The 22,978-nt window shown below is 44.1% G+C and overlaps 1 protein-coding gene and 1 pseudogene across 14 annotated transcripts in view; both read right to left on the reverse strand.

The window, feature by feature from the left end:
* Window positions 1–22,978, reverse strand: part of ERC2 (ELKS/RAB6-interacting/CAST family member 2) — a 965,515-nt gene that overhangs the window by 132,543 nt on the left and 809,994 nt on the right. The gene's annotated exons all lie outside the window — the stretch shown is intronic.
* Window positions 1–22,978, reverse strand: part of LOC134809644 (uncharacterized) — a 42,409-nt pseudogene that overhangs the window by 17,798 nt on the left and 1,633 nt on the right.

The following is a 22,978-nucleotide window of genomic DNA, read 5'->3' on the forward strand; positions in this document are numbered from 1 at the left end:
GACAATAAGATCAATGGTACCTGGTAAAAGCACTACCTATGACATCTCCCTTGACAATACCTGAGCGTTGAGAACACCCTATAGAAATGGCTTCAAAACCAGGCAAATTGCTCATTGGATTCAGGGTCGGTGAGCTATCTAACTCTGCATATGTGCATAGAGGTGGAGGAAGTTCTCAAACAAAGAGTTGAAAGAAGTGTGTAGGCTGGGTCAAAGAGGACTTTGGCTGTGTCCAGAATCTGATACTCAGACAGTATGAAAATGTGTCACCACTTCTAGGGAGACCAGGTAGGAGAAGAGCACTACCTTCATCCGCAGGGAAAGTAGTGCTAGCATGTCCCAACCCCAAATGGACAGAGAGAGAACTATCTCAAGGGTGTGGTGATGCGTCTTGGAAATCCAGGTGCTGAACTGCAGGGGAGGAATATCTGAGGCCAGCGAAGACAATGTATTCACAATCAGGAGACCGGGGACCAGGACATGAGCCACAGAGAAGCCTGGGGAGCCTACAGGAGGGAGAGAAAGTATAGGCTGGAGACAAAGAGGAAGAAGAGTCTGGGACACACTGTCTGGCACAAAATAGACACAGAAATAGTTGTTGAATCAGTGAACAAACAAGTGAATAATTGGGGGAGATCTAACATCCTAGCTTGGCCTGAAAGCTCTGTTGCTTAAATCTACATCAGTCAGGAAAGATTTCCTGTGTAAATACCTTGGCTGATTTCGATCCTTATATTTAGAAAACCTGTCTCTTGCTTTTAACCCAACCAAACCTAATTCAATCTACTTGCCTGAATGTGTGATACTTTGGTTTTCGTGGGGTATGTGTGCGTGTGGGCACACGCACATGTGCATGCACACATGTTTAATTTTCATTTCTAATAAAATTAACTTAAAGCCCTGTGTTGCCGATGAGTTTATCAAGGGCAGGAAGCAGATGTTTTCACACTTGGACCAAGGCTGAGGGAGAAGAGGTGGTGCGACACTCAAAGTCTCACCATTGCCTCTAATAAGAAGGAGGCAGATCCACACAGGGCAGGAGCCCCAGGGAAAGCTATGTCAGTGTTGGAGGGAGCAGCTTAACGAGGGCTGCCTGGGGAAGCTTGCTCTGCGTGATATTGAAAGATGCCACAATTCACACGTCCTGTGGCTGCACTTCACCTCCCCCGGAGAGAAGTCTGTGGCTGTGTTAGTGCAGCCACACCCTTGCCTTGATTTTCTGTCGTCCTCTTTGGTAACTAACTTGGACTTCCTGCTTCCTTGATAGCCCATTCTTGGTCCATCTGTCTTTGTCAAGGAATGAGATTCCAGGTTTTTCTACAAGGCTCACATTCCAAGAATGGCCTTGTAGCCTGATTCTGCCCAAGGTTTTGCCTGTTCTTGACATATATTATTGCCTTCTCTGCCACACCTTTCTAACGATCCTACCTTATGCACAGCCCTGGAAAGAGAAACCCCACAGACAGCTTGATCTGCCCTAACTTGTACAGAGTTGACTGTACCAAGTTAGGACTCCTGCTTCAGGCAAATACATCTATAAGGCTGGCCAGTGCCATGTAGCAGGTGACCTGGTTCTGAGATGGATTAATGAGCTTCCTCCCCTAGAGATTGAGAAAGAGGGATTCCAAGAGACTGAACCAGTCCATGATAAGGTTGTGGGAACACGGAGGCTGTGGTAAGGGCATGAGGAAGGTAAAGAACATTGAATGAGAGGGGACAGAAGACCATATGAGAAAGTAGAAGACAAACATCCTGATTTTCCACTCCCCAGATGGAGTCCTGTGTAGCTCAGCTACCCCTCTAGCCCTTCGACTCCGCAACAGTCCCTGCAGGTCTTCAACAAGCCCTGTAGGAGATGTTCTTTTTGCCTGTTCATTACTCAGTACAATTTATTTTTGTAACAGTACTTTGATTTTTCTTTTGGGGACTCACACTTCTCTCATTCTCAGACTGTGGGGAGTGAACACGACATAGGACTAGTCAATTAAAATAACTTATTTCTTAGCCATATAGTAATTGGTTCATTGATAGGAACGTGACAAAAGTTGATACAATGACATTCCATCTGAGGGGAGAAAGAGGCTTCCATACATCTGGGGTGTCCATACTGCTGTATAAGGATCTGGGGCTGTCAGCAGCTGTTTTTCTATTTTATGGGGGAATCTTACAATAGAAGTCTGCTAGAGAATGAAATCCCCTTGGGGGAAAACAAAGCCAAAAGATGGTGACAGACAGAGACCCAATGCCATTGTTTTTAGCCCCTAGATGCAGCCATACCTGAAGTCATTATACCCTGACTTTTCAGATATAAGAGCCAATATAGGCCAGGCATGGTGGCTCACGTCTGTAATGCCAGCACTTTGGGAGGCCAAGGCAGGCAGACCTCCTGAGGTAAGGAGTTCGAGACCAGCCATGCCAATGTGGCAAAACCTCATCTCTACTAAAAATAATAAAATTAGCTGGGCATGGTGGCGTGCACCTGTAATCCAAGCTACTCAGTAGGCTGAGGCAGGAAAATTGCTTGAACCTCGGAGGCAGAGGTTGCAGTGAGCCAGGATCCTGCCATTGCACTGTAGCCTGGGTGACAGAGCAAGATTCTATCTCAAAAAAAAAAAAAAAAAAAAAAGCCAATAAACACTCCTTCCCTTTTAAAAAATAGTTTGAATTGATGCAAGACTCTTGACTATTATATATCCTTTTAGGATCCAGATAGCCTGTATAGGTTCCTATTTCTTGCAGCACAGGAACCTTCCCTACTGATGCCTCTCTCTTTTCCTTCTACTGTTTTTGTTATCATGAATAAGGTGTTAAAAGAAGAGCAGAAATTTCAATTTTAGGTGCCTTAGTGCCTTTGTAAACTGCATACTCAACCATCTAGCCATCTTTTCCATCCATCTTACTAGCCCATTAAGTTTCTCAGTTTGATCCAAGTAGTCTTAAATGTCTTCAGAGGGCACAAGGAAGATTACAAAGACTATTTTATGGTGAAGAGTAGCCCATCACTTCCACTCAAATTCTATTGGCCAGAGATCATTTGCATGGTGGAGACATGCAATGTTCCCTTACTCCCAGGAAGGAGGAACCCTAGTGAGTAGACACTGTGTGCTGCACTAACATAGTACTGGCCCAAGATAGGCACTCAATATTTGCTGAATGAATAAACAATGAGGAATGTATAGAGTTGGGGATTGTAAGTAATTCAGAGATTCCTCCTTACACTATCAGGCAAAGAGGAAAAGCCATATCCCACTGTCATTCATGAGTGAGCATGTTCTCTCTCCCCAGGGAAATAGGCTAAGTTCAGTCTCTCTGCACATTCGCCCAGATTTTCTCTCTGGCTCCTATGCTTTCCACAGATCACAGCTTTTTTTCTTTTCTTTTCTTTTTTCTTTTTTGACAGAGTCTTGCTCTGTCGCCCAGGCTGGAGTACAGTGGCATGATCTCAGCTCACTGCAACCTCTGCCCCTGGGGTTCAAACAATTCTTGTGCCTCAGCCTCCCAAGTAGCTGGGACTACAGCATGCACCATCATACCCAGCTAATTTTTAGTATTTTTAGTAGAGATGGGGTTTCGTCATGTTGGCCAGTCTGGTCTCGAACTCCTGGCCTCAAGTGATCTGCCTGCCTCCCAAAGTGCTGGGATTACAGGTGTGATCCACTGTGCCCAACCAGATCGCAGCTTTAATTGACCAATTTTGTTTTCTACACTGATTTGCTCTCTCCACATAATGATACTGTGCCATTCCTATGTCATCCCAAAGTGTGCCAAATATCTCATCAGGTGGGGTGAAGGGAGAGGAATGGAGGAGTTTGCTTGTTAAATTCACATTGTATATGGATTTAGAAGTGTTTTACTCTCAAGACTAAGCAGTTCAGAAATAGATGAGGGGCAATATTTTCCTTTACTGGAAAAAAAATATTTTTACACTGAAAGTCACATATATACAAGTGTATGTATGCATCTATCTGCCTAAAGAGGAAATCATTATGAAATCTTGTTACCACTTTATTTACCTGGTTTTATATTTTCATGGGCAAATATAGCACGGAAATTTACTAAATTTACTCTTGAGTATTTTAGAGGCAGTGGCTACCCAGTCTGGAGAAACTTTTCTACAGAACCCAGCTGTGGATGGGGCTCTGTGAGCCAGTCTTCCTGACACTGCTTGGTAGGATCAAAGTGTTTTGTTTAAAGGAATATTTTCAGAGAATTATAATGTAAATTTAAAAATGGGATTGGCAATCATCATAGATTTAGAATGCAACTTAAAATTTTTAAAAAAAATCTAGGCTCACCTTTCCTTGAATACTTCTTTGATACTGATATTTCCTTGATTGTGGGGAAGATTTTTCAAAATCTTATTCTGCCTTGAGGTAATCATTATGAGCATCAATCATCATCATCATGTGGATATAGAGTACTGGCAAGGCCAATGTTAGATAAAAGAGAGTTTCTAATGCCTCCTTTAGGGTGTGGTTCTGTTTTCAAGGGACTTGCCATTACATCCTTGAACTGAATTTTACTGGACTTGAAAAAAATTTGCATGCAAATTCCTTATTAGGGTTACAATCTTGGGCAAGCCACTCAATCTGTCTGTACGTCACTTTCCTCGTCTGTAAGATGGAGATAATGATAATTCCTACCTCATAGGGTTATCATGAAGATTAAATGAGTTAATGCACATAAAACATTCAATAGAGTTTCTGGCACAGAGAAAACTTTAGCTATTATTATTTTCTCATTATTTTTAAACATATGTATTACTGAACAAGCATACCTTTGGAGAAATTTATGGTTTCCATTTGTAGTAAAATCAGATGTAAGTTGGCATCTAATGTTGAAGATAAAATATTAGGGAAAAAATATTAAAATTTAAATACAATTCAGACTCTGAATTATTAATGCAAAGCAGCTTTCACTATAAATATTTGGTCTCAGAGTTTCAAGATAAATGGAAAAAATAATGAAAACCAAACTCACAAATGCCCTCCAGACATGGGGATGCTAGGGCTAGTTAAAATATGACTGTGGATGCATAATGATTTGGGGGTCTTTATGGACAGGATGAAAGGGGTCAAGCAGATGCTGAGGAGGGTAGGGTGTGAGAGGGCAGCCTGGCTCTATCCGCAGGCCCAATGGCCGGCCAGTCCACCCAAGTTAGAGCATCAGTGAGCTGTCAACTAGTTGGTTGATCTCAGCAAGTCACTGAAGTCCCAGTACCTCCCTTTTACCATCTGTAAAATGAGAATAATAATAATAGTCGCACTCTCTTCAACTTAAAAAGAATACAAGGGAGAGAGAATAGAAAACACTTCAAAAGTTAAGGGTTAGAACATGTAATTCTTCTACCACAAACAAGCATTTCTATGGGAATAAAGAAAGACTTTGTGAAAGTTATTTATTAAGAAAAAAATTTGACATGGTATATGGACATATAAAGTTGACCTGATGTCATAGAAAAAGTGTGGACATAAGCCTTAGAAAACCCAAGTGTTTGAAAAGTAGGACCAAGCACTTATTAACCTTGGGCAAGTCACCTAACTTTACTCAAGCTCAGTTTCTCTATTAGTAAAATTAGGACAATATTACATGCCCCATATGGTCACTGTCAGGAACAAAAAAGGCTGAAAATATATAAAGTCATCTGGCAATTAATAGGTACTTAAATGTATGTGCATAAGTGTATGTATGAGTGTGTATGTATATATGATCTATATGATGAAAAAATAATATATAATTTGGAGTTGGGTGTAGATTTGGGGTTATTTATATCTATGATCTAGTATCTGTGATCCCCTTGGATAGATATCAAGAGGGTATGTGAATCCCTTGAAATTTACTTTATGCTTGTGCATTTTCTGGGGAGAGAGTCCTCTGTTATCATCATGTTTTCCATCCAAGGAGCCCATGACCTTGAAAAGATTAAGCATCACCAGTGTAGACAGAGAGATGGTGAGAGTGACGGGTAGCTTTGCTTCCATATTGCTCACTACCCATAATTCAGCATATCTATGCAATGGTCATCTAGCGTGAGAACTTCCCCTGTTTAAATACACAAGGTCCTCCTTACCAGAGAAAAACTGGAACCTGGAAGAGGGTACTTGTCTTTGACAGGGACCAAAATTTCAAAGCAAATAGTGGGAAAGAGATCTGCGAGTTTATCTTGAAAAATGAGACCAGAACTTTTGGAAATGAGTATATGTATATTATTTTTAATAAATTTTAGGCTGTAATGTCAACAACTTGCCAGTTTTATAAAGAAGAAAGAATAAAATATGGGTTGATTTATTTGGCCCATGTCTTCCCAATCAGGTTGTATGAGGGCACCATGTGACCTCCTTTACTTTCATCAGTACAGTTGTTAACAGTCTTATTTTTTTAGGAGTCTGCAAAAAAAATTTGAGACATGTGCCACTTTCCCAAGAACCTGTCATAAGCCTCTAACATCCAATCCCTCACTTTGAAGCCCTTGGGCTGTCATCATGCTTATTGGCTTTTCTTTTTAATTGATAACAAGTTATCTTCATTTGTTAAGGAATTTGTATGTGACACAAAGCTGGCTTCCAAAATCCCTTTCATCAGCTTGATAAAGCCTTGCATCTTTTGAAAAATGTGCTGCTTCAATTGGCAAGTGTTGTGCAATCTATTTTCACTGTGTTTCTTGATGCTGGAAACATCCGGATGATCCAGGAAAGACAGATGTACATAGAGTTGACTCTCGACACAGTGGGGGGCCCACCGTTAAAACGGGAAGGATGTCTGAGTGGGGCTAATTTGATAAGTGGTCCATTAATTCATGAATGTTTCAATGTTGTGACAACTTTGGCTTTCCTGCTACCTTTTAACCATCAACGTTGGATAATGAATTTTCGGATAAGGGAAAACCAAGGTGAATCCCTGTACGGTTAGTACAAACTGGTACCAGCTTGGTGCAAGGAGAAGAGGGCCCTTTCAGTGCATTCTTCCAAAAAAGCCATGTTGCACATAGTGGCTGGTGAGGGGGAAATAATACATTTCAGGCAAGTGTAGGTTAAATAAGCCCTTGAGAATTAGTCTATGAACTCTACTCTAGTGGAAAATGAGGACCACATTCCAAACCAATTTCACAACGCCCCCATCCCCCTTTTTAATAACAGCCCATTTTTACATAGGGGGTTGCCTATTCTGCAATTCTGTAATAGTGAATTTTTGCTTATTGTGTTTCTGGATAACAAGGTGCGCCTGTGTTTCTTTCTTGCATATCGGTTTGCAGAAAGTAATTGCCCTGCAATTCTTAATCCAACCTGTTCACGCATTCCTTTCTGCATTGTTCTTGTTCGTCATGTCTGAGCTGTCACCTGAGAGCTGATCTTCCTTTGCTAAAATCCATTCAAGAAGCATCTTTACCCTTCAAGATGTCTGGTGCAAAGATACACTGTTTTGACTGATGTAGCAAAACATTTACAGAGCATCTTTTTCCAAAGTATTATACTCTTGTGTTACTTCCCAAGAAAAAATCTGTTTGTAGAATAAAATGGTGGAATTTAGATGAATGATTGTCTTTTTGGGAGAGTGTTAGAGGGTTGTCACTTAGTAAATATAACCTAAAGAATAATAATGCTAATATTTGTTCCTTTTTCACCGAAAATCTTATTATGTGCTAGACACTGTGCTAGGCATTTTGTGTGCACAATCTATTTTAACCCTTCTTATTACTGTCCCTGTAAGGCTTTTTCCCCCAGTGGAATGTAAGCTCCATGTAGACAAGGATTTTTGTATTTTTATTTATTGCTACAATCCTGGTGTCTAGAACAGTGCCTGGAATAGACTAGATACTCAACAAATATTTTCTGAATAATAAATGAATCCCCATTTTACAGATAGGAAAGCTAAGGCACAGAGAGGCCAGTTATATACAATTTACATAAGGTCACAATGGTAATAAGTGAAAAATCAGATTTCGAACAATATTTACTAGCAAAAAACCTACAGTCTTAAAAGATATGCTCCCTTTTTCCATCCAACACACACACACAAACACACACAGGTGCACAACCACTCTCAGACACATGCACAAAGAAGCCTGCCCAGTTCACCTGCTTCTTCAGCTCACCACAGGCCAACTGCTGAAGGACACATTTTTGTTACCCATCCTCCTCCTCAAACTGTCCTCTTTGAACAAAAATCCTCTGTAGGTTCCTCTGCTGGCAGTCTTCATTAGTATTTAGTGACCTCCCCTGCCCAGTTCTCCTTTCCTGCACTACAATCCCCGCCTCCCCATGAACTGTTAATTATAAGTACTACAAAGTCTACACTCGCCTGGGAGACAGGCTGTTTGGCAGCAGCTGTGAAAGCCGAACTAAGTTCTTTGGCGATTAATCCGCCGCTGAATGTAGTCTTACAAGTACAGCTTTGGAGGAAAGGAAAGGAAGATAAAATGAGCTAATGCTGTTCGTATAAATGTGAACTTCTACATAACACACACAGGCACACCCACAAATACGTTGACTGAAAGTTAAAATATGATTATCAAAGGATAAGAAAGACTTACAACTGTAATGTAAAACATTAAGAAATATACCCTGGCTTTCTGTGTTCTGCAGGGATACAAGTGTGCTCTGAGCCAAGGAAAATTTAAAAAAAGAGAGAGAGAGACAGAGATAGCGCATTGAAATATCTTTACGTAGACTTAAATATAGCTTCAGAGATTATAATTCAGATCAAGGCTAGAGCTCCATTTCAACATTCCTTAACTGCTGGTAATATAACAAAGGTCTGCAAATTGGGAGGTACGTCTGCTTGGGAAGGGATGCTTATCTGATCTAGGCCCATCTTTCTTCATGTTTCAATCCCGGAACAGCTGCCCTTCCCTTGGTGAGAAACTCAGCAATGAAGGCACAAACCCAGCAAGCTGAAAGCGCAGCTGGCTGTGGTCCTGCTGCAGCCGCCTCGCTCTGTGTAGTGTGCGTTGGCGGGTGGAGCAGAAGTGGGCTACTTGGGGGAGTCCTTGGTGGCTGCTGGCAGGCAGCTGCATGCCCCGCAATAGGGTAGTGCCCATTTGTAACCCAGCGGGGGGTGGTGGTGGAATACAGCAAGACGATGGGGCCATAAGAAGGAGGCATGTCCATCTTCCCCCAGGGCCAGCTGAGCTTCCTGAAGCTGGGGATAGGTTGGAAGGGTTATTCTTCCCTTTAGTTCATTCCCTCACTCATTCCTTCATTCATTCGCTCCTTTTATCTTCATTTATTTTACTCCTTTTATCTTTCTTTCCTTTCCCCCAAATTATTCATTCAAATATTAGTAGAGCAATGCAGTATTAAAATCAAACGCATGGACTTGGGGGACAGACTTGGGTGGGACTTCCAGTCCCCTCAATGTGCCAGCTGTGAGACTTTTGGGGAATTATTCAACCTGGATGAGCTTCAGTGTCCTCATCTGATTAGTAGACATATTAACAGTGCCACATCTCCTAAGACTGCTGCAGGACACTATGATTCAGTGATAAAGGACTTTACGTGCTGCCTGGCACATGCTAAGTGCTCAATAAACAGCAGGCATTAGGATGAGGATGACAGTTCTGTGGGAGCCACAGAGATGTGTCTCACAGGCGGCTGCCTCCAAGGGCCACTTGAAAGATACCCAGTCTACATGGTTGTCCCTGAGCAGAGGAGTCATACGTGAGTAACAAGATAAAAAGTTAAAGAAGTAAGAGAGTCCCAAGAGGAAGGTGCTAAGAAAGCCCCATGGAGAAAGACCATCAGATCCAGAGTTTGTCTATTAGAAGAGTATCCCTTTGCCCTGGTTCAGAGACATGGCTGCCAAGAACTGAGCCCCAGGCAGGAGAAATGGTATGTTAAGGGGCTGGCACACACAAAGCTCTGAGCCGACCCCAGAGTGAGGGATGCTGCTTCTGCTTCTGTTATGCTCCCTCAGAAGACAGCTTTTTTGTGACAAGGGGGAGCGGCAGAGAGAGGGTACAAGTGGGACCAGGGAGGGGACACACACCACGGACACACTGGACAATTTGCCACTCTGTAGCAGTTGAACAAGGCCGGGCAAGGACATGAATGAAGATTCCCTTTCATCCCCCATCTCAGAACCTGGGGCTTATCCCACAGACCAGCTCCCTGAGTGTCCTGAGGAACAAAAGTTCTACAAGTCATCCTTCCCCAAACATTCCAGGGACACCTGCATAAATACACCTGTGACAGGCTTAAGACTTCACTTCCCTCTTGGAGTCAGACTGTGCTCATTAGCACATCGAAAGCTCTGAGAAGTCCTGCATAGACAATCTGTTTAACTTGATTCTTTCAAAGTTATCCAACGCTGAATTTTTTTTTTTTTTTTTTTTTTTTTTTTGAGAGAGTCTCACTCTGTCTCCCAGGCTGGAGTGCAGTGGTGCCATCTTGGCTCACTGCAACCTCTGCCTCCCAGGTTCAAGCAATTCTCCTGCCTCAGCCTCCCGAGTAGCTGGGACCACAGGCGCGCACCACCAGGTCTGGCTAAGTTTTGTATTTTCTACTAGAGATGGGGTTTCACCATATTGGACAGGCTGGTTTCAAACTCCTGACCTCATGATCCATCCGCCTTGGCCTCCCAAAGTGCTGGGATTACAGGTGTGAGCCACCGCACCTGGCCAATAATTTTTTAAAATAATGCCTTTGTCCCAATCCAATGTATGCATTTTATACTTAAAGAAGTGCAGGTCCAGGGTGAAGAAGATGAGACTCTCTCGAGGCCACACAGTCAGTGAGGAGCTATGCTGAACCTGAATGCTAGCTCTGGTGAACAGCTCTTTGCCCTCCTCCTCATTTCCCCATGGAGCCAGGGCACCCCCGTCATGTGCCAGTGCTCCTTGGAATAGGTGGTGACAATGCTGACACTTCTGTCAAGCAGAAGTCATTCAAGGTGACTGCCTTTTAACACACTTCTAAAAACAAACTGTAAAAGCCCTCTCTGAAATGTCTGATGGGGAACAGATTTTTAAATCCACGTCGCTGGAAGACATGCAGGTGGGCCAGGAGGCAGAGGGGCCGGCAGGGAGGGGCACAAGGCTCTGGGTCCCAGGTCCTGAATCCTGGCTCAGCCCTTCCACTGCCCTCGCTGGCCATGTGCCTCCAACCCTCCAAGCCTGATTCCTCACTGTGAAACAGAGGATTGTGTTGTCTTTTGGTCCTGCCTATTTATGACTGGAAAGAGAAAGGCTTGTCAGGATTCAGGTTGACTACTTGGCATTTGAGAGAGCCCCACATCCACCACTGAAACGCCCACCCCACCACGGTGATTGTCATGCTTCTCTGCCTCCTTATTCATAGAGCGTTCCCTGCAAAAAGAGTCCTCCCAAGCCTCCCCAGTTCTCCTAGAACATTCAGTCTACTGACTCTCACTTAAGGCTCAGTGCACACTGGATACCACCCACCTCTCCAATTTCATCTCCTACCATCTCTCCCCCCATCTCACTTGATGATCACCACCCTGGCCTGCTTCATGCTGGCTCCTTCTCATCCGAGGGTCATCTTCTCACATCAGCCCTTCAAACTATTTCATCTGAGGCAACATCCTCCCCTCTTGGTCTCTTCCCCTTCATTTCCTTCTTTGTACTTACCACTATCTAAAATCATCTTACTTATTTGTTCATTTATCTGCTTAATTTCTGACTCTCCCTGAGAGAAGGTAATCTATGAGGGCAGAGTATTGTTTATTGCTTCATATTTACTGCTTGTTTACCTGGCACAAAGACTGGCAAAAAGTAGGTGCTTATTAAACTTCAATTAAATGAATGAACGAAGAAATTCTCTTCCAGAAAAAAAGCCTGCTTACCCCTTCAAAGTCCAGGTCAAATAAAGCCTTCTATGAATCACCTAGGCAAAATTGAAAAGCCACCTTTTTTGTATTCCTATGGCCTTTGTGTCTGCCTCTCATAGGGTGTTTTTTTTCTTTTTTTTTTTTAGATGGAGTCTCTGGGTCTGTCACCCGGGCTGGAGTGCGGTGGTGCGATCTCAGCTCACTGCAACCTTCATCTCCCGGGTTCAACCAATTCTCCCTGCCTCAGCCTCCCAAGTAGCTGGGATTACAGGCATCCGCCATCACATCCAGCTAATTTTTTTTTTTTTTTTTTTTTTTTTTTTGTAGTAGAGACAGAGTTTCACCATGTTGGCCAGGCTGGTCACAAACTCCTGACCTCATGTGATCCACCCACCTCAGGCTTCCAAAGTACTGGGATTACAGGCGTGAGCCACTGCACCTGGCCTGCCTCTCATAGGATGTTATATGCCAGTCTGCCCTCGCTGCTCTGAGGGCAGGGACCTGTACATGTCATTCTGCAAGTCCACAGCCTTCGCCAGAGGCTAGCCCTCTGTAGGTCTTCCACAGTGCTTACAGAATTAAGGAATTGCTCGTCTTGAACCAAACTCTCTCTGGACTCATACAATCAGGGCTTTGTTTGCTCTCCAGGAAAGTTCAGCCATAAGAGTTTTAAAGCTTACATTAAATTGTCTACATCTTCCTGTTCATGGGCCTCCCCCAAGAGAAACATCATCTGGAAGCCATGTGATCGAGTGGACACTGATTTTGTGTAAGCCCCACATCCTGGGTTCTAGTCTCAGGCTTCAGCTGGGGGATCTTGAACTGGGTCTTTTGCTTCTCTGAACCTTTATCTCTTTAGTTTATGAAAGAGATTGAAAAACCTCTGAAGACTGCCCCACCCAGCCCTTACTGGTTTTGAATATGTGGCTCAGTCTTTCATACTCTCCCTCTAGCAGTCCATACATGTGGTTTGATAAGGAGTAAGTCTACTAGGTATAGCCAAACAAGTATTTTGTCAATGAAATCTTACCCTCAGAGAAACAGGGGATCATCCATTATTCTCTGATTGGTGTTTTAAATTAGACTCATTCTGCCACACACAGGCTTATACCAAATGAGGGGATTTTTATATCTGTTAAAGGTCCAAGGCTTTTCACAGATTGCAAAAAAGGCAAAATCCCAGCAGCTCGGAATGCTGTTGCATTTCATTTTACCCAGCCTTGCAGATTAGCTCCAAAGCCTGCTTGGTCAGCAAACATTTCTGCTGTCCTGGAAAAGCTCTTCAGTTCTTCCCAATCCCTATCAAGACTGTGCCACCACAGCAATGAGGAGCGGGATAAGTCATTTTCCTTTCCTGCGAAAATTTCTGGGCTCTGAGGCCTGCCTTTTTTCAGATTCTGTGGGCCTTTGCTAATTTGTGTGACAGCTTAAATGTAAATAGGACACATCTGCATGGGTTAAAAAAATAGCTGCTCGTTGTAAAGGGCAGTGCACTGTGTTTATTTATCATCTACAACTGGAAAGCAGGTTCTGTTTCTAGTCTGTAATAGCTGATGGTTTGCGACAACCTGAGGCATTCTGGAACAGTTTTAGTTGACTATTGACTTTTGACATTAGTCTACATTCATTTTATTTTATTTTTTTTCCCCCAACTACTTGGCTGGGAGAAGAGAGTGAGCACCTATAAAGGTGGACATTTACAGACCAGGTCCTTAAGGCACACACACCTGACCAGATGCCTGCTGTCTGCTGGTGATCACATACCTCTTCCTAACTCTACTAACCACTATTTGCTGGGCAGGTACTTCATGCCAGCTAAGGGCTTCATATGCATTCTCTCTTTTGCTCCTGTCAACCACCCAAAGAAGTGCACGTTGGCTGGGTGAGGTGGCTCATGCCTGTAATCCCAGCACTTTGGGAGGCCGAGGCAGGTGGATCATAAGGTCATGAGTTCGAGACCAGCCTGGCCAACATAGTGAAACCCCATCTCTCTTAAAAATATAAAAAAATTAGCTGGGCGTGATGGCACGTGCCTGTAATCTCCTGAGGCCAGAGAATCGTTTGAACCCGGGAGGCAGAGGTCGAAGTGAGCCAAGATCACGCCATTGCACTCCAGCCCGGGCAACAATGCGAGACTCTGTCTCAAAAAAAAAAAAAAAAAAAAAACCAGTACATGTTATTGTTCTGTTTTGAGAAATGTAGAAACTGAGGCACAGACAGTTGAGCATACTGACTGCGTACTGAAAAGTATCAGAATTGGTGTCTGAGTTCATGGCTTAGATTATTCTTAACCATCTATATAGTATCTTTCAGAAGTCTCACACTCATCTACCAAGTTGGGCTGCCAGTCAAGGGATACACACAAGCCTCGAACTAAATCTTGGTGGTAGGTCAAGGAATTCATTCCAGAAAAATAACTCACGTATAGAAGTGACATCTTTAGTTTTATTCAGACAGCCCAATATCTCTCTTGAATTTCATTACACTATACATATATATTTTACGTGTGTGTGTGTGTAAGTGCATATTCAAAATCATCATTTCTGTAATCACTTTTTTCATGAATTTTTCCATAGTTCACTTTAATTCTATTGCATTCAACAGGTAAGATAATAAAAGATTACTCTTACTCGCAATAGTGATCACAGCATCAACTGTGAACACTTTTGGTTGCTTACCATAGGCTGGCAATTTGGAAAGCAATCTGAGAAGTCACCTCAAAAAATTTTAACAAAGTATTATAATCTATCAAAAGAGCACCACAAAGCAATGACAGATTATACCGATGTGGAAAGAAGTCCACAATACACAAAGTGCAAAAGAGGGAGTTGTGGAATTATTTGTATAGAACAATCTCAAACCTGGTAAAAGTGTGTGTGTGTGTGTGTGTGTGTGTGTGTGTGTGTGTGTGTAAGCCTGGAAGAATCTCTGGAATGACAGAGTGCATAGATGTGGGGATGTTGCAGAAGGGACTTTCACTTTTCACTATATGCATCTTCTAGACTGTTTAACTTTTTATGCATATGCATTTTTAATTTAAAAAGTAATAAAAATGACATTTAAAAGTGTTCCCAGCCAGCTGTCCCAGGCAGTCCAAGTCACTATTGGTGCACTCTCTATGGTGATTACTGCCATCAAGGCCATATTTGTTCCTCAGATCATCTACCTGCTGGCCCCAGCTCTTTCTTGGAATGCCCGCTCCATCTCATGGCTGGCTAAGCCAGCTAAACCATGCCCAGCTGATTTTGAGCCATCTAGTTCTCCCTCCTCTTCCTCCTCATTCCTGGTTACATATTGTCATGCCCTTGCTCTTTGCATCCAAGAAGCCCCAGATAGCTGGGAAAACAGTTTGCACCCCAGAAAAGGATGCTGAACTCAGCCTTCTTGATGAGGAAGGCTTGCCCCAACCCAGCTGGTAAAGAGGAGATCAAAAGAAACACACAGGTCTCAGCTCCTCAGCTAAGTCATCCTCCAAACTTGATTCCTCTTTCATTCCAGGCTGTCTAGCAGGGCCACCCATGCTAAGCATGAACACCAGCAAACTGTATCACCTCACATGCTCAGCATTTCAGAAGGTGCACTGTCTGTCCTATCAGTAGGACACAAATCCAGTGTTGGGTGGTAGCACCTGCCAATCAAATGGCTTTTCTGTGTGTACTTCTCCCGAGCTTTGAGGATGTGGTTTCCAGTCTGACTTTCTTGTTTCAGAGCTGAAGTTTCAAGCATGCATCTGGACAAAATATGCTTTCCATATAGGCCAACTATTTATTTATTTATTGCTTATGACATTGTACTTGGCAGCTAAGGAGATATAAAACAATTTGAACCACTCTGCAGAAAACAGTTGCAGAGTTGCCACTGGAGACTGTGGTGGAAGATAACAGAGGAGAATGGAGTCTCGCAGATCTTTCTGTAATTGACAGGCAGAGCCTCTAGAGGCAAGCGCGGCCAGCAGACATTCCTGCAAGGAGCTCACATCTCTTTCCAGCCTCGACTCCTGCTTTGGCACGAGAAGGAGACCGGAGGCATGTGTTGGAAGCCTCCTCTGACAGGACAGATGGAGCCAGTATGAGGACCTTTGCCATCCATCCCTAATTGCCAGGTTAGATGGATGTTTTGGACATTTATTAATGCAGTGGGTGGTGGTGACCTGCTTCCTTCCTCTGCCTGTCTCTCATTGACACTGTGGGTGCCCCTTCCATGGCCTGCTAGGCTCGACCATTTCAGTGTATGCAGCCCAACCTCTAACTGCCCATTCTTGCATGCCTTTGCCTGAGGGCTTCCCTGGCCTCTAAGGCTCACCCTATACAGGCTTGTGGCAGGTGAGGAGTGTGAGGGTATTGAGGCCCCTTGGAGCAGCCCTCGGCCGATGACCATCAGGAATGAAGACACACATATCACAGCTCCCTCACCTCTAAAGTGGGATGACTCAGGTTCCACACTAGCCTCCAGCGTTCCACAGCAGGACTAAGCTGCAGTCACCAGTTGCCCACAGTGGTGGCTTGACAACTCCCCCTTTATTGGCTTGCCTTCCCATTGCCTTATTGATGTTTCCTGGGAACACATCCCCCAAGGACAGCTTGTACTACATCCTTGTCATGTAGTACAAAGAAGAGTCTGCTTCCAGGAACCCAAACTCAGAAAACTCCTACCTATTTCTGCCCGGCCCTTAGGTTATGGATCAAAATTAGAGGAGCCCCAAGATTGTTTCTTGCACTTGGGCTGGTTGTTGGGCCTGCAGAGTGTTTAAAAGAATTGAAATAAGTTGCTATCATAAAGAAATCTAGATTCTTGGATTCTATTGAAAAATGGCACAGATATGGCTATACTGAGCTTGCATTCCCTTATGGCATGTGGGGCTGAAGCTGACTTGTGATGCCCCTCTAACCAAGCCTCCCTGGCCCATTTCCCTCATTGACATTTCCAGACTGGACCCTATGGATAGCTGCTGGGTCAGCCAGGCCACCTATAAGGCCAGGTGCCTTCTTTCTCCAAGACTCCCTGCCTTCCTGAGGGTCTGAGTCACTGTATGGAACACTCAGGCCTAGATCATACATAGAAAAGTATGTGGATAGGGATGTGTGTTCATCCCAGGACGCAAAAATATCAGCAAGAAGAGAGCCACTAACAGCTAATGAGTGCAACCATGTCAGGTGCCCTGCTAAACCCTTTGCATTCTTTTCTTTTCCATTTGAGTCTTCTAGCCACTCTGGGAGGCAGATCCTACTATTTTCTTCATGTTTTATCGGAGGAAACTGAGCCTTAAAGAGTTGGAAAACTTATCCACTTAGCGAGTAATGAAGCTGGGACTCCAGTTTAAATTTGTGGTGTTCTGTCTGCAAAGCTGCTTGGCCCCTCTCATCCAGGGCACAGGTATATCCATGGAATGCACTTTATTTATTTATTTATTTATTTTTCTGAGTTTTGATTTAAAGAATTTTTTTTTAGATGAAAAAGTCTCACTCTGTCACCCAGGCTGGAATGCAGTGGTGCAATCATAGCTCATGCAGCCTTGAACTCCTGGTCTCAAGTGATCTTCCTGCCTCAGCCTTCTGAGTAGCTTGGACTACAGGAGTACACCCCCACTTCCAGCTATTTTTTTTGTTTTGTTTTTACTTTTTATTTTTTGTAGAGCTGGGAGTCTCACTATGTTGCCCAGTCTAGTCTTGAACTCCTGGCTCAAGTAATCCTCCCACCTTGGCCTCACAAAGCATTGGGATTAACAAGCATGAGCCACCACTCCTGGTGGAGAATGCACTTTACATGGTAGCTATGCCATCACCCAGGCCTGGCCTTGAGTCTGGGAGGCTCTGAAACCTTCCTTGTCAGGCCACAGAAGAAGTACATCTCCAAAAAGGCAGCTTCCAGAGTAGCCAGCTCCTGTCTCCTTAGCATTACAAAATAGAGACCTTGCGATTATCTTATAAGGAGAACTCTGAAAGATGTATAGACCAAAAGGTTCATTAGCTTCTGACCAACTCAGTCTCTTCTTGTAGGAAGTCACAGGGGAAACCATGTTAGACTCCGAAGGCCAGCTGAATTTACAATGATATGAAACTATCACTGCAGAACCTGGAATCTCCAACTGTGGCAAGCACAGTCCCCTTCCCATAGACACGGCCTCTAGGGAAGAAGAGGCCTAGAAATAATTTAAAAAGAGAGTAGAAGGGGTCACGATGAAGAGAAGAATGGCATCCTCAAAACTAGGGATGTTGGTTGAAGTAGTCATGTAAGGGCATCAGGCTAAGAGGCCCTGGGGAACTATTCCACAGCAGGATGGTGGCTTTGATGGAAAGAGTGACTGCTGGATTCCTGGCCCCACCTTCCCTCTCATCTCCCCCTAGAGATGGCCTGGCCACTGGGAAGCTCCGTGGCTATGACACCCATCTCCTGGATAGTGGTATGAAGGGCATCCCCAAGATCCTCCTCTTTCACTCCCCCGCTTTTGCCTCCATGGTTGGCTGACACCTCTCCTGACATACCCTTTTTCGTTTTGTTTTTTTTTTTGCTGTCAATACATTCAGGCAGCTAGATCTAGCCTGGCTGGCTGGAAGCTGTCCTGGCTCTGTAAGGCAACTTGGCAAATCTCTACTCCGATCTATTCCATTTTGCTTTCTTGGGTGTACAGTCTTATTTCCCTTACTTCCAAGTCCTTGAGATGGGAGGAAGTAACCTCTTTTGCCTGCCAGTGTGTAGACGATAACTCACATCCTCTGTCACTATTATTACTATATTAGACATATTTCTTTTTTTCTTTATTTTTTGAGACAGGGTCTCACTCTGTCGCCTAGGCTGGAATGCAGTGGCATGATCTCAACTCACTGGAATCTCTGCTTCCTGGGCTCAGGTAATTCTCCCACCTCAGCCTCCTGAGTAGCTGGTACTACAGGCACACACCACCATGCCCGGCTAATTTTTGTATTTTTTGAAAATAGAGAGAGGATTTTGCCATGTTTCCCAGGCTGGCCTTCAACTCCTAGGCTCAAGCAATCCTCCCACCTTGGCCTCGCAAAGTGTTGGGATTACAGGTGTAAGCCACCACACCCACCCCTGGATGTATTTCTTAACTTCTCTGGTCTAGGTTTCTTTCCCTGTAAAGTGTAGATAACGATTTTTAATTAAAGGATGTGCTCAAAGGGTGAAATGAAATAATGTGTGTAAAGTGCTGAGGAGTGTCTGAAATGTCTAATAAATGGAATAATAACAATACTGGCAATGGCTGTGATTGTAGCACACCTCCTGTACTCCCTGGAGCTCTGAGGTATAGCTCCCACCGTATATCTTAACAAATGCTTGCTAAATTGACTTGAGCCAGGACTCAATAAGAGATGCAATTTCTATTCATCTGGCCTCAAACTGACTTGTGGAAAAAGGCATTTATTAGTTCTTGTAACTAAATCATTCAGGACTAGTCTGGCTTTGGGCACAGGTGAATTCGGGATCTTAAATGATGTCTTCAGGGATCTGTCTCTGCCTCTCTCTCCATCATTCTTGTCTACTTTCCTTTTCCTTCTGACTTCATTTTCAGATAGGGTTCTCTTCTCACTATGGCCCTGTCGCCCCTGGTACCCCAAATTTCATCACTCCAGCTTCTATTTCCATAGAGTAAACAGTTCTTTTTCCAAGCAATCTTAACTCAAAATTTCAGAACTGAGACTCATTGGTCTAGTTTGATCATGTGCCCATTTCTGAACCAATCACTGTGGCCTAAGGGATAGCTCCCTCTGAGTGACCAAGTCTAGGGAAAGTGAACTCTGATTGGCTGGCTTGAGTCATGTGCCCATATTGACATAGTGCTGGGTGAAGGGTAACTGTCCCAGAACTGCAAAAACTGAAAGGAATTCCCCAGAGAAACTTGGCCCCTGGTATCAAAAGATAGGGAGACAGACACTGGGCAGACCAAAGCAATGGATGGCTGTACACCATTAGCAGGCATTAAATGCATTTTGCACACTTGCTCATGAATATCTCCCTCTCCCTGTTGCAGAGCCACATAATCAGAAGACTGAAGGACCATTGCTGTGCAAGTGAATCTGAGTAGTTCTGACTTGCCAGCCTGTGACAGGGAAATAGCAGCCACAGATGTTTAACTAAGCAAGTACTACCAGGCCCCAGGCCCACAAGCTCTTCCCCAAGCCCAGTCCCAGCTGACAGGCAGGCGTGACAGGACATGTCAAGGCCAAGAGTCAGGACACCTGTCAAGATGTCACAGTGCCTCAGGACACGTGGGTTGGGCAGGTGACAGCTGCAGTGAACCTTCCCGAGGCCCACAGAGCAACCTGCATCTGCCACCTTCAACAGGCAAGGCATCTTTCTTCTCAGAAAACAAGGAAAGCAAGCAAGCGTTTGAAACTGTATATCCTTTCCTGTTTCATTAAGGGGTTGGGCTTTGTTTTCCTGAAAGCTTTTGTTCTTCTGTCAGCATATTCAAAACAACCCAAAGGCGTTACCTGCTCTGAAATCCCTGAGATGCCTATCCTCAGAGGTGCTTTTGGCTGTCTCATGCAGCAGAAGGAAGATTTGCTTCCTAGCTGATTCTCCAGTCCTCAGGACGTTCACAAATGGCAAATTATAAGCCCGTGTTGCCTCTGCTGACTGCAACTTGGGCCTGTCAGCCCAGAATAATATTTGGATGATGATTTGGCCAAATCAGGCCTGGCTGTCTGTCATCCTGGGCTCCCTTCTCTCCCTCCACCAGACGAACAAACCCCGTGGCCCCTCCTCCTCAGATAGCTCTGGAATCCAGCTGCTTTTCCCCATCCCTGATCTCCCCACCCTTCCTTTCTACCCCCTACCACCTCTCTCAGGTCCCAACAGTCTCTGTGCTCCACTCACTCCCCTCCATCAATTCTTGGCTCTTCCACCAGAGGGGTCCTTCTAAAGCACCCACATCTGTCCATGCCACTGCTCAGCCTTTTCTTTCAATGGTTTCCAAGTCCCCTTATAATTAAGTTCAATCTCTTCAAAAAACTAGTAGAAAGGTTTTCTGACCTCAGTCTCAACCGATAGCCTGTTTGCCTCCTATACTCCAGATGTATTTATGGACATGGGTAGGCTCCCAGATCAGATCTACATCATGACATCCCCTGGGGCTGGGCTATTCTCCTCTGCCGCCTCTGTACCTGGCCAACTCCTACTTATCCGTGAGGCCACAGCTCAAGGGTCACTACTTCTGGCTTCTGAATCTCGGTATGGCGTCTCTCCCATATGTGCTCTAGGCATCTAGTGCCTCCTCCACTACAGCACTTATTATACTATCCTGAAATTGCTTGCTTTTCTGTGCTTCCTTCATTAGCCTGGAATAATGGAGCCTGGAAGATCTACGAGTATGGAACTCACCTTATTCATTACTGCATCATTAGCTTCTCATGCAAACCCCATCACATTATGGAAGCTCAGTTCATATTTGTTAAATGTCTGAACAATGTGAATGTTCATACTCAGACGTTCCATTGGCTGAATTTGAGGTCACAATTTCTGTACATGCAACTGAGAGCAAATTGGCACATCAACCCGCACCCCCACCTCCAGATAAAATGTAAGCAATAGCATTTGTTCCACCTGATATTCCTTTTGGCTCCTGATCTTTATGTCCAAGGTATAAAAATGTCTCCATCACAACTTCCACCCCTGGAATTGAGTGCCTGGTGCAGGGAAGGGGCACAATCTTTGACACAATCTAGAGCAAGTGAGACCTCCAAGGATTTGAAGAGAAATGTAAGAGTGTGCTCTGAGCTTTGGCTTGCAGAACCTGGGGGGTGGGGCGGGGGTGGCCTGGGAGTCTCCTATTTCCTTGACCAAATCCAAATTTGATTTTTTTTCTCCTTGCTCAGCACCTAGTGGTGTAGTATTCCAAGGGCATTAAAACAAGGTTAAAGGGCTTTATGTGATGAAAGGCATTCTTAGTTGTGAGTGTTTAGCAGGAGTTTAAATATCAGCAATTTTGTATATGGAAACATTAGCTTCATATTTAATTGGGGTCGTGGTGCACTGTGAAGTATAGCACTTATGTGCACAGACTTGGGTATGATGTCCCACAGACATGGGTTTGAGTCCCAGCCCTGCCATTAATAAGCCATGTGACACCTGCCCAGGTAGCTAACCTCTGTGAGCCTCAATCAGGTCCCTCACCTATAAAATAGGGATAATAATAATAAAAGCATAAATCCTTGTAGGGCTGTTGTGAAGAACAAGGTAAGAAATGCACATAAAGTACTGTGCACAGCACCTAAAAAGAGGTAAGCACTTAGAAAATGCAAGCTGGTCTTCTTCATATTATAGCATTGGGCCCTTACCCTGCTCCAGTTGCTAGAAAGTAAAAAATGCACCAGCTTGTCCTGTGGGCCAAGTCTCACACACTGATGTTGGTTCAACTCGTCTGTGCATTAGTTTTCTATTGCTATCCTAACACATTACCACACACTTAGTGACTTTAAAAAATATCTATTTATTATCTCACAGTTCTGTAGGTCAGAATTTTGGCACAACACGGCTCAGTTCATTCTCTGCTGAGTTTCATGAGGCCAAAATCACCAGGTGTCAACAGGGCTGCAATCTTTTTTGCAGCTCTGAGGCTGAATTTACTTTCCAGCTCATTCAGGTCACTGGCAGAATTCAGCTCCGTCTGGTTGTGGGACTTTCCTGGCTGGCAGTTGGCTGAGCATCATTCTCAGCTTCTAGAGGCCACCTGCAATCCCTGGCTCGTAGCCCCTTTCCTTTTATCACAGCCTCGTCTCTCCTCTCCTCCCCCTTGGGACCTCTCTGCCTCTTCTGCTGCCTAATCTCTCCCCTTCCCTCTTCCACTGCACCACTCTGACTCTTAGACTTTCTTTCTCGACTTTTAAGGGCTAATGTCATGACATTGGGTCCGTTTACATAATCCAGGATACTCTCTCTATTTTAAGATAAGCTGCAAAGTCCCTTCGTCCAGTACCTGGTTAGTGTTTGAATAAAGCATGGGCATCTTGGAAAGGCATCTTTAGATTCTGCCTATCACATCTTATTTGCTGCATTTTAAAATCTGAAACAAAACACATCTCAACACAGCACAGTCATTACGTGTTTAGTTTGGGCTATTTGTGGAGTTGGCTTAGCTGAGAAGAAAAACGTGAAAAGGTTATTTAAAAAAAAAATGGGCCCACCTCCTTTCCTGGGAGACTAATGCTTTGTTAAATATGGATTTTTCAATCCATTT

The sequence above is a fragment of the Pan troglodytes genome, chromosome 2, assembly GCF_028858775.2.
Source record: "Pan troglodytes isolate AG18354 chromosome 2, NHGRI_mPanTro3-v2.0_pri, whole genome shotgun sequence".
Classification (NCBI taxonomy): Eukaryota; Metazoa; Chordata; class Mammalia; order Primates; family Hominidae; genus Pan; species Pan troglodytes.